The sequence below is a fragment of the Rattus norvegicus genome, chromosome X (genome assembly GCF_036323735.1).
Source record: "Rattus norvegicus strain BN/NHsdMcwi chromosome X, GRCr8, whole genome shotgun sequence".
In the NCBI taxonomy this organism is placed as follows: domain Eukaryota; kingdom Metazoa; phylum Chordata; class Mammalia; order Rodentia; family Muridae; genus Rattus; species Rattus norvegicus.
The window spans coordinates 61,821,020-61,832,706 of record NC_086039.1 but is presented as its reverse complement, the minus strand read 5'-3'; positions in this window follow the sequence as shown (position 1 = coordinate 61,832,706).

Genomic DNA, 11,687 nt, shown 5'->3' with positions numbered 1-11,687 from the left:
AAGTTTTGTTGAATACTTTTAACATCCAGAAAATAAGTGTATGACCACCTTTTTTTGGGCATTTTACAAAAGCATAAATTAGTCTACTTTTGTGTTGTGGCAAAACACCTGATTGTGATATACTGTTCTAAAAGCATGTACTATTTAATTCTTTATGTTATTAGCTATTTACAATTTTTTAAGGCTGAATCATACCATATGGCCCAGGCTGACCTTGAACTCATGAACCTCGTCCGTGGCATATGCCACATGCCTGGCTATCTGCTCTTATTCTTTTAAATAGTATTTTTAGTTACTTGGTTGTTTAACTTGTTTTCCTTTTCTTTTTTCTCTTTTGTGTTTTGTTTTTCAAGACAGGGTTTCTCTGTTGTTTTCTCTTTTTTAACAGATGCTTAATGTTATAAAATTTTCATTTATTTTATTTATTAAAATTTTTTGAAATGGGATTTTATTATATATCTCTGACTGACCTGGATTCACTAATATGAACCCTGAACTCACAGAGATCCACCTGCATTTGCTTTCCAAGTCCTGAGGTTAAAGGCCTAGGCCACTACCACTGGACTAATACGCCTTTTACATTTCCATTTGGTAAGGTCTTTGATTTGGTGATTGATTTCTGCTTTTATTACAGTATTGCTTGAGAACATTACATGTATTAGTTATATTATATGGATTTTAAAAGTTGTTATGACTTAGGTATACTAAATGTTTACGAATGTCTGGATATGTTTTTTTTGTTTGTTTGTTTGTTTTTGAGACAGGATTTCACTATGTAGCCCTGCCTGTCCTGGAACTTATTCTGTAGACCAGGCTGGCCCTGAATTCATAGGGCCTGCCTATTCCCTCCCAAGTGTTGGAATTAATGGCATATGCTACCACACCCAGCCAAAATATGGTTTGGTTAGAACATTTACTCTCTGTTACCAGGGTTTAGCATTAAATATAAATATATGTAGCATACACAAACTACAATATATAATATATAACATATTACCATGCTGATTTTATTGTTTAGGTTTTCCTCTATCTTTATTAACTTTCTTATTATCCTTTTGAAAATGTAGTCTTAGAAATAAGTGAGAATATGACATATAAGTATTCTATGAGAGAAGTTTGTGCCTGAGGCTTCTTTCATTTAGGATGTACAGATTCCATTTTATAGACATATTTCTTATTGCTCAATGTAAGTCTATATGCACTATGGGGCCAGAGGCTTGTTAGAACATTTAAAAATACAGTTATAGAAATGACTAAGAATGTGGTGCATTCTTCCATTCCACGTGGGATGCTCACAGAGATCTTTCACCTCTAGCCTGATTAGGTTCCCTTTTTTAGAAGTACACATCTTCTGTGGCTCAGAATGGGCCCTGTATGTATGGTGGATTAGGAAAGTTTGAACTTGTCCATGTGATTGATTTTTGTATTGACAAAAGTGTAATATAATTATGTGATAGAAATATCAAAGAAGATAGAATTTATCAAAAAGTCAGGCTTAAATTGAAAAATAATATATCTATAAATGTTAAAAGGGAGCATAGAACACTAGAGGAATAATGTATAACTTGGGATTAGGGTATATAAATGAAATCACTTATGTCACTGTTCAAAAAGTACTTAGTGATTATGCTACAGGCAAAAGTGTATGCCAATTCTTATTCCTGAGCTAGAATATAATCCATACAGATCATTGCTTCTTTATCCTTTAAATTTTGTACTTAATGACTTTTAACCCCAGTTATGTTCAGCTCATTTTTTGGGACCAAAGATTACCCAAGTAAGGACATTTTAAAAATGAACTGAAGCTTACTAGGTATGGCTAAACCTTAGTCATTTTTTTATTGGATATTTCATTTATTTACATTTTAAATGGTATCCCCTTTCCTGATTTCCCCTCTGGAAACTCCCTATCCCATTCTCCCTTCCCCTGCTTCCATGAGGGTGTTCCCCCACTCACCCACTCCTGCCTCTCCGCCCTGACATTTCCCTACATCAAGCCTTGACAGAACCAAGGGCCTCTCCTCCTATTGATGCCATCCTCTGCTACATATGCGGCTGGAGCCATGGGTCACTCCATGTGTACTCTTTGGTTGGTGGTTTAGCCCCTGGGAACTCTGGGGGGATCTGGTTGGTTGGTATTGTTCCTATGGAGTTGCAAACCCCTTCAGCTCCTTCAGTCCTTTCTCTAACTCCTTCATTGGCGACCCCGTTCTCAGTACAAGGCTTTAGTAGTGGTAGGATAGTGAGACTTCATTTGAGCTGTGATGATTTTGTTAGTGTTTTGGCCCAGTGATCAACTGTATGTTTGGCTAGAACCTGTGTGTTCTTTCCAACTGTAATAAAAATGCCACATAAAAGTCATCTAGTTCATGCAAACTTCCCGCAAGTGAGCAGACCTTAATCTTAATGCTCAACTTGGGTCATATAGTGTTGTTAGGCATTGCTGCATATTTCCCCAGTAACCCAGGCCTTTTAATGAGTATACAAAGGCCAGTTTGTTTTTTGTGTAAACCCACCTATTTGTTCTATCTTCCTATTTAGGTTTTAATCTTTGGAACTTAGGAACTTCATCTTTATGTTTGGTTGTATGGGAGAAATATTCAATCCCTAATAGGCACAGAAGAAATATTGCATTTTGAATGTTTAAAACAGCATCTTGTGGATGAAGCAAAGAAGGGCAGGCTGACAGGAACCAGATGTAGATCTCTCCTGAGAGACACAGCCAGAATACAGCAAATACAGAGGCGAATGCCAGCAGCAAACCACTGAACTGAGAATAGGACCCCATTGAAGGAATCAGAGAAAGAACTGGAAGAGCTCGAAGGGTCTCGAGACCCCTTATGAACAACAATGCCAAGCAACCAGAGCTTCCAGGGACTAAGCCACTACCTAAAGACTATACATGGACTGACCCTGGACTCTGACCTCATAGAATATCCTAGACCCTGGACTCTGACCTCATTGAATATCCTAGTAAGATCACCAGTGGAAGGGGAAGCCCTGGGTCCTGCTAAGACTGAACCCCCAGTGAACTAGATTGTTGTGGGGAGGGCGGCAATGGGGGGAGGATAGGGAGGGGAACACCCAGAAAGAAGGGGAGGGGGAGGGATTAGGGGGATGTTTGCCCGGAAACCGGGAAAGGGAATAACACTCAAAATGTAAATAAGAAATACTCAAGTTAATAAAAAAAAAGAAAGAAAGAAAGAAACAGCATCTTGGTTTGCCTTCCAGTCATAAAATAAAGATGCTGAGCTAGTGAAATTGCTTGGACTTGATGTGTATCTGATGGCCAGAGCAGTAGCAAATTTGCTGACAGGCCTCGATGGGGGTGAGGGTTGGGGGTGAAATGGGGGTGGTGGTGGGGCGAACCACATTGAAATGTTTGTAATGCTGTTTCAGGGAAATGATATTTTTAAAGAAGTGAAGCACATTATTTAGAGGCTGTGGATATAATCCAGGCCTTTGAAGTAGGAAGAAGATCTTAATTAGTACAAAAAGGGAAGATTGAATGTGTCCTGGAGAACCAACTTGAAGAGGTATGCTTATCACAGATGCAGATGATATATACTGCATTCTGGCTGCAGTGCTGCCTTGACAGTACAGAAGCCTTTAAAGTTGTGGAGCACATCTGTCCACAAGTTTGCTCAGCATCTAATGAGCAGGCATTAATCACATCCAACTTGGAGGCAGTTCATAAAGGGACAACGGAGATGATTTAAAGCTTGGAAAATAAAGCTCGTAAGGAGAGGTTCAAACAAATCACATTATTAGCTTGGCAACAAAGGTTTGAGGAGTGAGGACTTGCAGTCAGTCCATGCAAGGTTGTTTTTGTTGGGATGGCATGCTTAATGAGAAACTTTTTGCAGGAATGCTAAAATTTCATTTTCTTGGTCACCATAAAGACAAATTCATTTAAAAACTCAGGCAACATGCACAAGGAAGGAGAACATCTTTTTTGAATTTAACTTTTTATTGACTTTTATTCACTTCTCCCCGTTATCCCCTCATACCCACTTTCTGCCCTTGCAGACTCCCCCACCCAAAAAGAAAAGGAAAAAATTCTCATTATGAAAGCTGTAGTGTGTCACAATGCGTCCCACAATATACCCTTTTGTCTACACATCTTTACTTGCAAATGTTCATTTCAGTGAGTTCAAGGCCCCTGGCTTCTGCTATACTAACAATAATGGATCCTCATAGGGATTCTTCTTGGAGATCCTGCAGCTTTGGATCATCAGGACCAGCTCCTTTTTGTACTCCAGCATTTCATAGAGGAGGTCAGTGTTAGGGTAGGGTAATTCAAAGTCTTGGATTTGGACCCCGGGGGGTAGCAGAGTTAGTGAGCCCGCCAGCTCTCTCAAGGAGAACATCTTTTAACCTTCTCATCCAGAAGGGCTGTTCAAAGCTGGTGTGGCGAGGCAGAGTACAATAGCTGGGGCCAGGCTTTGGTTAGATGGAAATGGCTTTGTAGCATTTCTTTTAATTTCTTGTTTGCACACACTTATCTACTGTATCTTCCCAACTAGACAAGTTTCAAAGGGCTGGGGATTATGTTTCTCATCTCACTACTGTGCTCTCAGAACCTAACATGGTGCTTAGGACATTAGATATACTTAATATATATGATATTATACAATGCCTCATGTCTGCAATCCCAGTACCAGGGAAGCTGAAGCAGGAACATTATTGTGACCATGAAGCTAGTCTGAGCTACATAGTAAGTTTGAGGTCAGCTTGAGCTAAAACTTCAGACCTTGTCTCAAAAAAAGGAAAGAAATGCACAAAGTTTCACTATGTATATGAAGACTAGACACATAGAACTATCCATATGAGAAAGGCCACTGTGTACATGTTATTTTTGTACTTTTTACAAAGTATGACAATCTATTAATGTTATTAATATTCAAATTTTTACTTGAATAGTATCAAGTTGCCTTGCTATGTGGTTGTAACCTCGGATATTTAACTATTGCCCTACTTGGTGATATTTAAGATGTTTCTAGTTTTTTATTTCCACTAATATAGAAATAATTGTGATTATAACTAAACCCTTCTTCATAGGAATTTTACAAAGGGTGAATTTTTATAAGAGACAGTGAGGTGTAACTCACTGGTCTTGATTTAGCCAGTGTTATATGGAGTTGGTGACCTCAGGATCAAATTGCACTTGAACCTCTAACTATCCAAGCTACTCCTGTCTCCATGTTATATAGCAGAATAGAGACTTTGTAAAAGTTATAGAAAAAGGAAGTAAATTGTCTGGAGATATGAGAGAAAATATAATATTTAAAACAGGAATCAGTGTGTTAATCTTCCCTTGTCATGTATTATTTATCAGTATCAGAATGGCTAGTAAATTGAATCACAGTATAAAGAAAAATATTGATTACCTGTCTTTTCTTAGGTTTAGCTGAGCATTATTTTAACACTAGAAAATGAAAATCATTGTCTTATTCATGATTTCTATTGCATGATCAAACACCATGGCCAAAAGCAACTTGGGAAGGAAAGAATTTATTTTATTTTATAATTTTTAGGTCATACTCTATCATTGAAGTAAGTCAGGGCAGCAACCTGGAGGCAGGAACTGATGCAGAGGCCACAGAGGAGTGCGGCTTACTGACTCGCTCCTCATGGCTTGCTCAGGTGACCAGGATTGGTGCTACTCACAGTGGGCTGAGCCTTCAATCTCTCCCTTCCTCCTTCCTTTCCTTCCTTCTTTGCTTCTTCCTTCCTTTTTATGCTATTTGGGATTAAAACTAAAACCGTGTGTGTGTGTGTGTGTGTGTGTGTGTGTGTGTGTGTGTGTGTGTGTGTGTGTATACATTATATAATAGAATTATATTAGGTAGGTTCTCTGCTATTGAGTTATATCCCCAACCTTTTATAAGCTTTCTGTTTTGAATAAGGGAATAACGAAGTGTCCCAGAGTAGCCTTGAACTTGTTCTTCTCCTATCTTAGCATTCCAAATAGCTAGGATTACAGGCTTGCACCACCAGACCTAACTAATCTAAGTTTCATGAAATTCACTACTTCTAACAAGTGATCCATAATATAGATGTCTGTGTATCAAATTCTAACAATTTATTCATCAAATTGGAAAATGTGTTTTTGGAAAATGGTTTTTGAAATTCATTCAAACCTGGGTTTTAAAATGCCAGATAATATTTTTTTCAGCATACGTGTTCTTTTACTAAGAAGGTTGTCCCATTATTTTACCATTGTGAGCATGTCTACCTTTGATGTGCTTTTTTTTAATGGACTTACTGCAAAAGCTCTGAGGCTGAACATTCCAATTTGAGAATTATGACTGTATTCTGTAAATTGTCTTTTTCTATTTTCTCTTATCAGGTCTACTAACTACTTGGGCTGTTGCTTTGGAATATTGGTTGTTTAATCTTGTCCTTTTCAGTGTTTCTTCTGGGCACTGCATATCATTCTTGGACTGTTTGCCTCAATTTATGAATTAGATAGATTTTATGTGTCCTCAAATTTTCTATGATACCCTCTGTGGACAGGAGATGCTCTCCTCCGTCCCTGCACACTCTGTGATCTTGATGGATGAGGTTGTAAAAGCCAGGCTTTGGCAGAACAAGTAGAACAGAGTAAGTCAACTCACATCACTATGATGAAGGAGACTCATATCCTTCCCTGGGCACACAATTGCTATATCTGCTGCCTGTTATCAAAGTCTCTCGCTTATTCCCATGATCTTCCTAAACCTTCAGAGGAGTTCTACCTTATCCTACCTGAGGTTAGTTTGCTATAGCTCATGGATGCTGGCAGGTCTGATATTTTTGGGTAGGAGACAATGGACTTTATTATTCATGACAACCACACTGTTTAGAGCATCAGGACTTTCTTTTGCGGATTCCCTGAGTCACATTTCCCACAAAGAGGTACAGAGAGAGTCAGGTGACACCAGTAAATGTAGTGGGCTATCTAACTGAAAAGGGACCTTGAAATTAGGCAACATGGGTTGCTTAGAATAGCAAATGTCTATGGCTGCCCTTTCCTACAGAGGGATGTTATCTTTATTATTTACTCATTGAACAGTGAGTAAGTCTGTTCTTCACTTTGAAAGGAGAAAATATCTCTACTGTATGTGGACATTCACTTTACACACATCCTTGGAAAGCTATCCAGAACAAAGGTAGTCAGGGCCTCTGCTTCCACACTGTGCAAAAATGCAAGGTACCTGTGGAAAATCATTTCTCAACTGGGACTTGTTATCTTACCCCTTTGAGTCTCTGTTCAAATGGTATTTAATCGCTGAAGCAGATATAAGCACCTTATATCAAATAGCTACATATAGACACGTGTCAAATAATCCCTTGTCATCACTGGAATGCTAAACTATGCACATTGTAGTTTTGACATTGTCATCTGTCCTTGTTCTTCTGTGTACCTGCTGTCTGTGTATTCTTGCTTTGTTGGTTAAGCTCTGGGTTGGCTGAGACTTTGTTTTCAACAGTGTTCTACCAACAGAGCTGAACATAGTTCCTGGTATACAGCAAGCTATTCAGTAAATATTTGATGACCAAATGAATGAATCTTGCATCACTACTAGCTGAGGAGACTATACAAAACCTATTTTTTACTTTCCAAATATAAAATTTTATGCATTAAATGCTTTGTCTCATAAAAAGTCTGTCAGCACCATTTCTGGGTAGAAGTGCTATTCTAAGTATCCAGTTCTGTTTTGACTACCTAATTTCTAGCCTTTTCCTTAGACCAGGCTTGTTCTCTGGATACATTGCTTCCTGTACTCTTCTCCAGGCTCCTTGTCTGTCACTGCTCATGCCCCAGCACAGATATATCAACCCTTAAAAAAACAAAAACAAAGAAAAACAGCAAGCTAGGGCTGTCAATATTATTTGCAGAGACTGTATATATATTATATTTATATATATGTTAATTTCCATTGTTAAAATACTTCCATCATTGCTGTCTTTAAGATATCAAGTGCATAGATGGCTCAGTGATTCAGAGTAGACTAGAGCTCTCTTCCCAACTTCCACATTGAGTGCTCTACCACTGCCTGTAACTCCAGGAACCAGAGGACTGGACTCCCTCTTCTGTCCACTTTGAGTGCCTGCACATCTATTCTCTCTGTCTCTGTCTGTCTGTCTCTCTGTCTCTGTCTCTGTCTCTGTCTCTCTGCCTCTCTCTCTCTCTCTCTCTCTCTCACACACACACACTCACACATAATAAAAAGAATTCTTTAATAAAGATATTGAGTGGTTTGAAAATCCCTGGATATTTAATAATGGGTTCTCACAGGCTGGTAAGGGTTGTTTCCAGCACCTCATCCTTTTAAGAATATGCATGTATCATAGTAAAAAAATGACATATTGTCACAAGAGAAAAGGAAGAAACTACTTATATAAGAGCAAGCTTACATTCTTACCTAGTAGAATAGTATATTTGTTTTTCCTTGCTCTAGTAACATAAAGACTTAAAGAAAACATATCTGTTAGTCAAGAGAACCCTCTACTCTGAACTTGTGTTTTTGCAATTTATTCGTTTTTCTTGCATCACCTGGTAGGATGCTGCTCACATTGTAGCACACATCAGAGTCCCCAGGAGGAATTCCCAAGACAGATGGCTAATCCATTCAGTCCCTGAGCTTCTGAGCCAGTATCTGGGTGGGGCCTGAGAATCTTCAGGTCTACCAACTCCCCTGGGAAACGCTGCTGCTGTGAGTGCTGAGACCACCATTGAGAGCTGCTGCTCTTTGACAAAAGTTCTACTCCCACATGCTGTGGGGAAGAGGTAATTTTTAAAAAACAAACAGTATGCATTGATCAACGGGAGGAAGGAAAAGCCATAATCAAAGAAATAGGAAAACATGATATAAAGGAAGGAGCAATGACTAAAGCTGATCACTGCAAGTCTCAAAGAAAAGGTGGATTTGGGTGTAGGGGAACACATAATCTCTTGGTTTACAACTCCGTTGTATGCTGCCTTCCTAAAGGAGGAGACCTGGCTGGCAATAGTTTTGACGAGGGCACGAATCTTGAGGCTTGCTGGGTAACCTCTCCTTAGATGAAATGGAGCAAAGATCACTTATTTAAGGGCCTGCATTTCAAACAACCTTGAAAAAATGATTTACCCATTACCATGTGGTACTCATGCAAATAAGAGGGCTTGGGCAAAGAGGGAACACTTACCCTTGATTAGATGGGACATATTAGCTTCCTGAAATTTTCTCACCTGTTTAAGCAGCTCTCAATCACAAAGCCTGACAGGATAGATACTCACTGTGGGAAGGATTAACAGGGCTCAGCTAAACCCAAGGGGTGTCACACTTATCCTAGATCTTCAGGGCAATCTAGGATTTTCTCTGTCCTTCCAAATCCCATTTGCATAGGGGCTGGACAGTAGCCTTTTTCTTAGCAAGTTCTCCAGGGGGCGGGTGGGATAGGCATACTACTCAGCCTGGAATTCTTTGCAATTGGTTTAACATCAGGGATGGTTAATTCACAGAAGACAGGGAAAAATATGATAGGAGTGTGATTTGACACAGGGAATCCTGGTGGAGTGGGGTGGCAGTAAAACTTTGATTTTCCCAAGTTGAGCTATTTTGTCATTTGCTGGGGAACCAAACCTGACCTCAGCACTTATGCACAGCTTGTTTTGACAAGCTCTCTTTGAAATCAGCAGAGAAGAAAGACAGTTGCAAGTTCATTATCAGACATCTTCTAGGCACAGTAGTGTGGAGGGATAAAGAGGCTGAAACTCTATATCTTACTGGGGCTTTCGGTGCTCCATTTAGAAAACATGTGCATTGCTCTAGGCCTAGGGGTTTCTGTGTGATAGCTGGAATGCAACACGTTTATTTTCTTTCTTGCTGCTTTGCTGGCTTTTGCCTAGCTCAGTGGGTATCTTTAAGCTTCTTAGAGGGACTGAATATCAGGGTGTTGGAGGATGGTGGGTCCCTAGGAGGAAGCTTGTGTCTGTGGATCTGTAGTCTTTCATTATGACTAGACAGATGACTCTTTAGGTTGAAGGACCTTGAAGGACCTTGAAGGGTCTGGTGTCCAAGCCAATTGCCACCTCCTTTTAGAGAACTGTTTGCAATGCTAGTGGGGTGGAGCTAACAATGTTTGCTCTGGTGCTTTGCAAAGCGTAGTCCTGGGATCAGTAACATCAGCACTATCAACAGTATCCTTGGGACATGAAATGCTTGCTGTTGAGTCCCATCCATTGGCTGGCACTCAGTGACCTGGCTAGTCCCAGGCATCTTCCAGGGGATGCTGGTACATGCCAAAGTTTGAGATCTGCTGGGCTATATGGACATTATCTTTTGCAGGCCTTCTGTGGTAGCAGACAGAGAGCAGCGGTTTGAGGCATTTGGGATGAGCTGTTTCTTGGCAGCCATCCTTGCCGCTCTGTTTGAATTTTCAAAAGTGCACATTTCTTCCCTGGTGTCACTGCTTAGTGATAAAGTGGCATTCTGGCTGTTTAAAAGGTAAGTAAAACTGCTTTTTTTGGTAAGTAGATTTGTAAAGGCAGGTGCATAAAGGGTGCTCTTTACTTTTGGATCTGTCTTTTACCTATTGTGCGAGTATGGAACATTCACTCTAACTTATCCCTCTTGTCAGGACCAGATCATTACATCATACACATTGTAAATTGATTTGCCATCCCAGTCTCTGCTTTACAGAATGCTTTATGACTATAGCCAGGTAGCAGGACCTTGTTCCTGGTACATTCCTTGGACTTGGTGGACTTATTGACCGTATGGCAGGAATATAGACTGGTAGAGTGAGGCACTCACCAAGACTCATGTGGCAGTATCTTTTTAAAGGCATACTGCTGTTCACCTTGTAAACTCTAATGCACTCTGATGATGAAATGAAGGTCTTGACTTTAGGTTGAGCCAGCCTGGTATTTAGGATCCACACATATCACTTTTCTTTCCCATCAAGGATACATAACAGATCAGTTCTGTAATTAATGAAGACACCAAAGTAAAAGTTTTATGAGCTGGAAAATGGGTGAGGCCACTAAGCCAAAAGTAGGCTTTGAGAAGCTTACTTTAAACTTTAATTTACTTATCTGAAAAGTGGGTATAATATAGGGCTCTATGGCTTTAGGTTATTCTGAAAGGTGGCTGGACTTATACATGCAATGTCCTCAGCAGAGTGTACAACTATGTATGTGATCAGAGCTCAAGAGCCATTTAAGATGTTATCTATGTGGATGTGGCTATACAGATTTGCATGCATAGATATACTCATAATTCATAACATATACTCTTGTATACATACAATTCAATTCTAATACAAACACATAATGATGGCCAAATAATAGGTTACTCCATGAGTTAGAATGACCAGAACAAGGTATTCCTCAAATTATTCCATTCTTGCCCTGATTTCATATACTCCTACCCAGTATTGCCATATCCCCAGTAAGTCAATTATCTCTAGAAAAACACTGGCTAACATCTATCACTGGCTGCCCTTCCAAGCTTTACTGTCATTTAGGATGGGCTAGTGGAATGGGCTGTTCAGAAGGCTCAGAATCTATAGGAAAAATATTGAGAGTGAGAATGGGTTATAGAGTCAAGTTCACAGTGTGCTCAGGATATCTCAGTGTGGAGCTGAGGCCCGTTTCCTTTTTGTGGTATGTGCAGACTCCTAGTGCAGTCTTTTCTTTGAGTCTTAGAGTTAAAGTT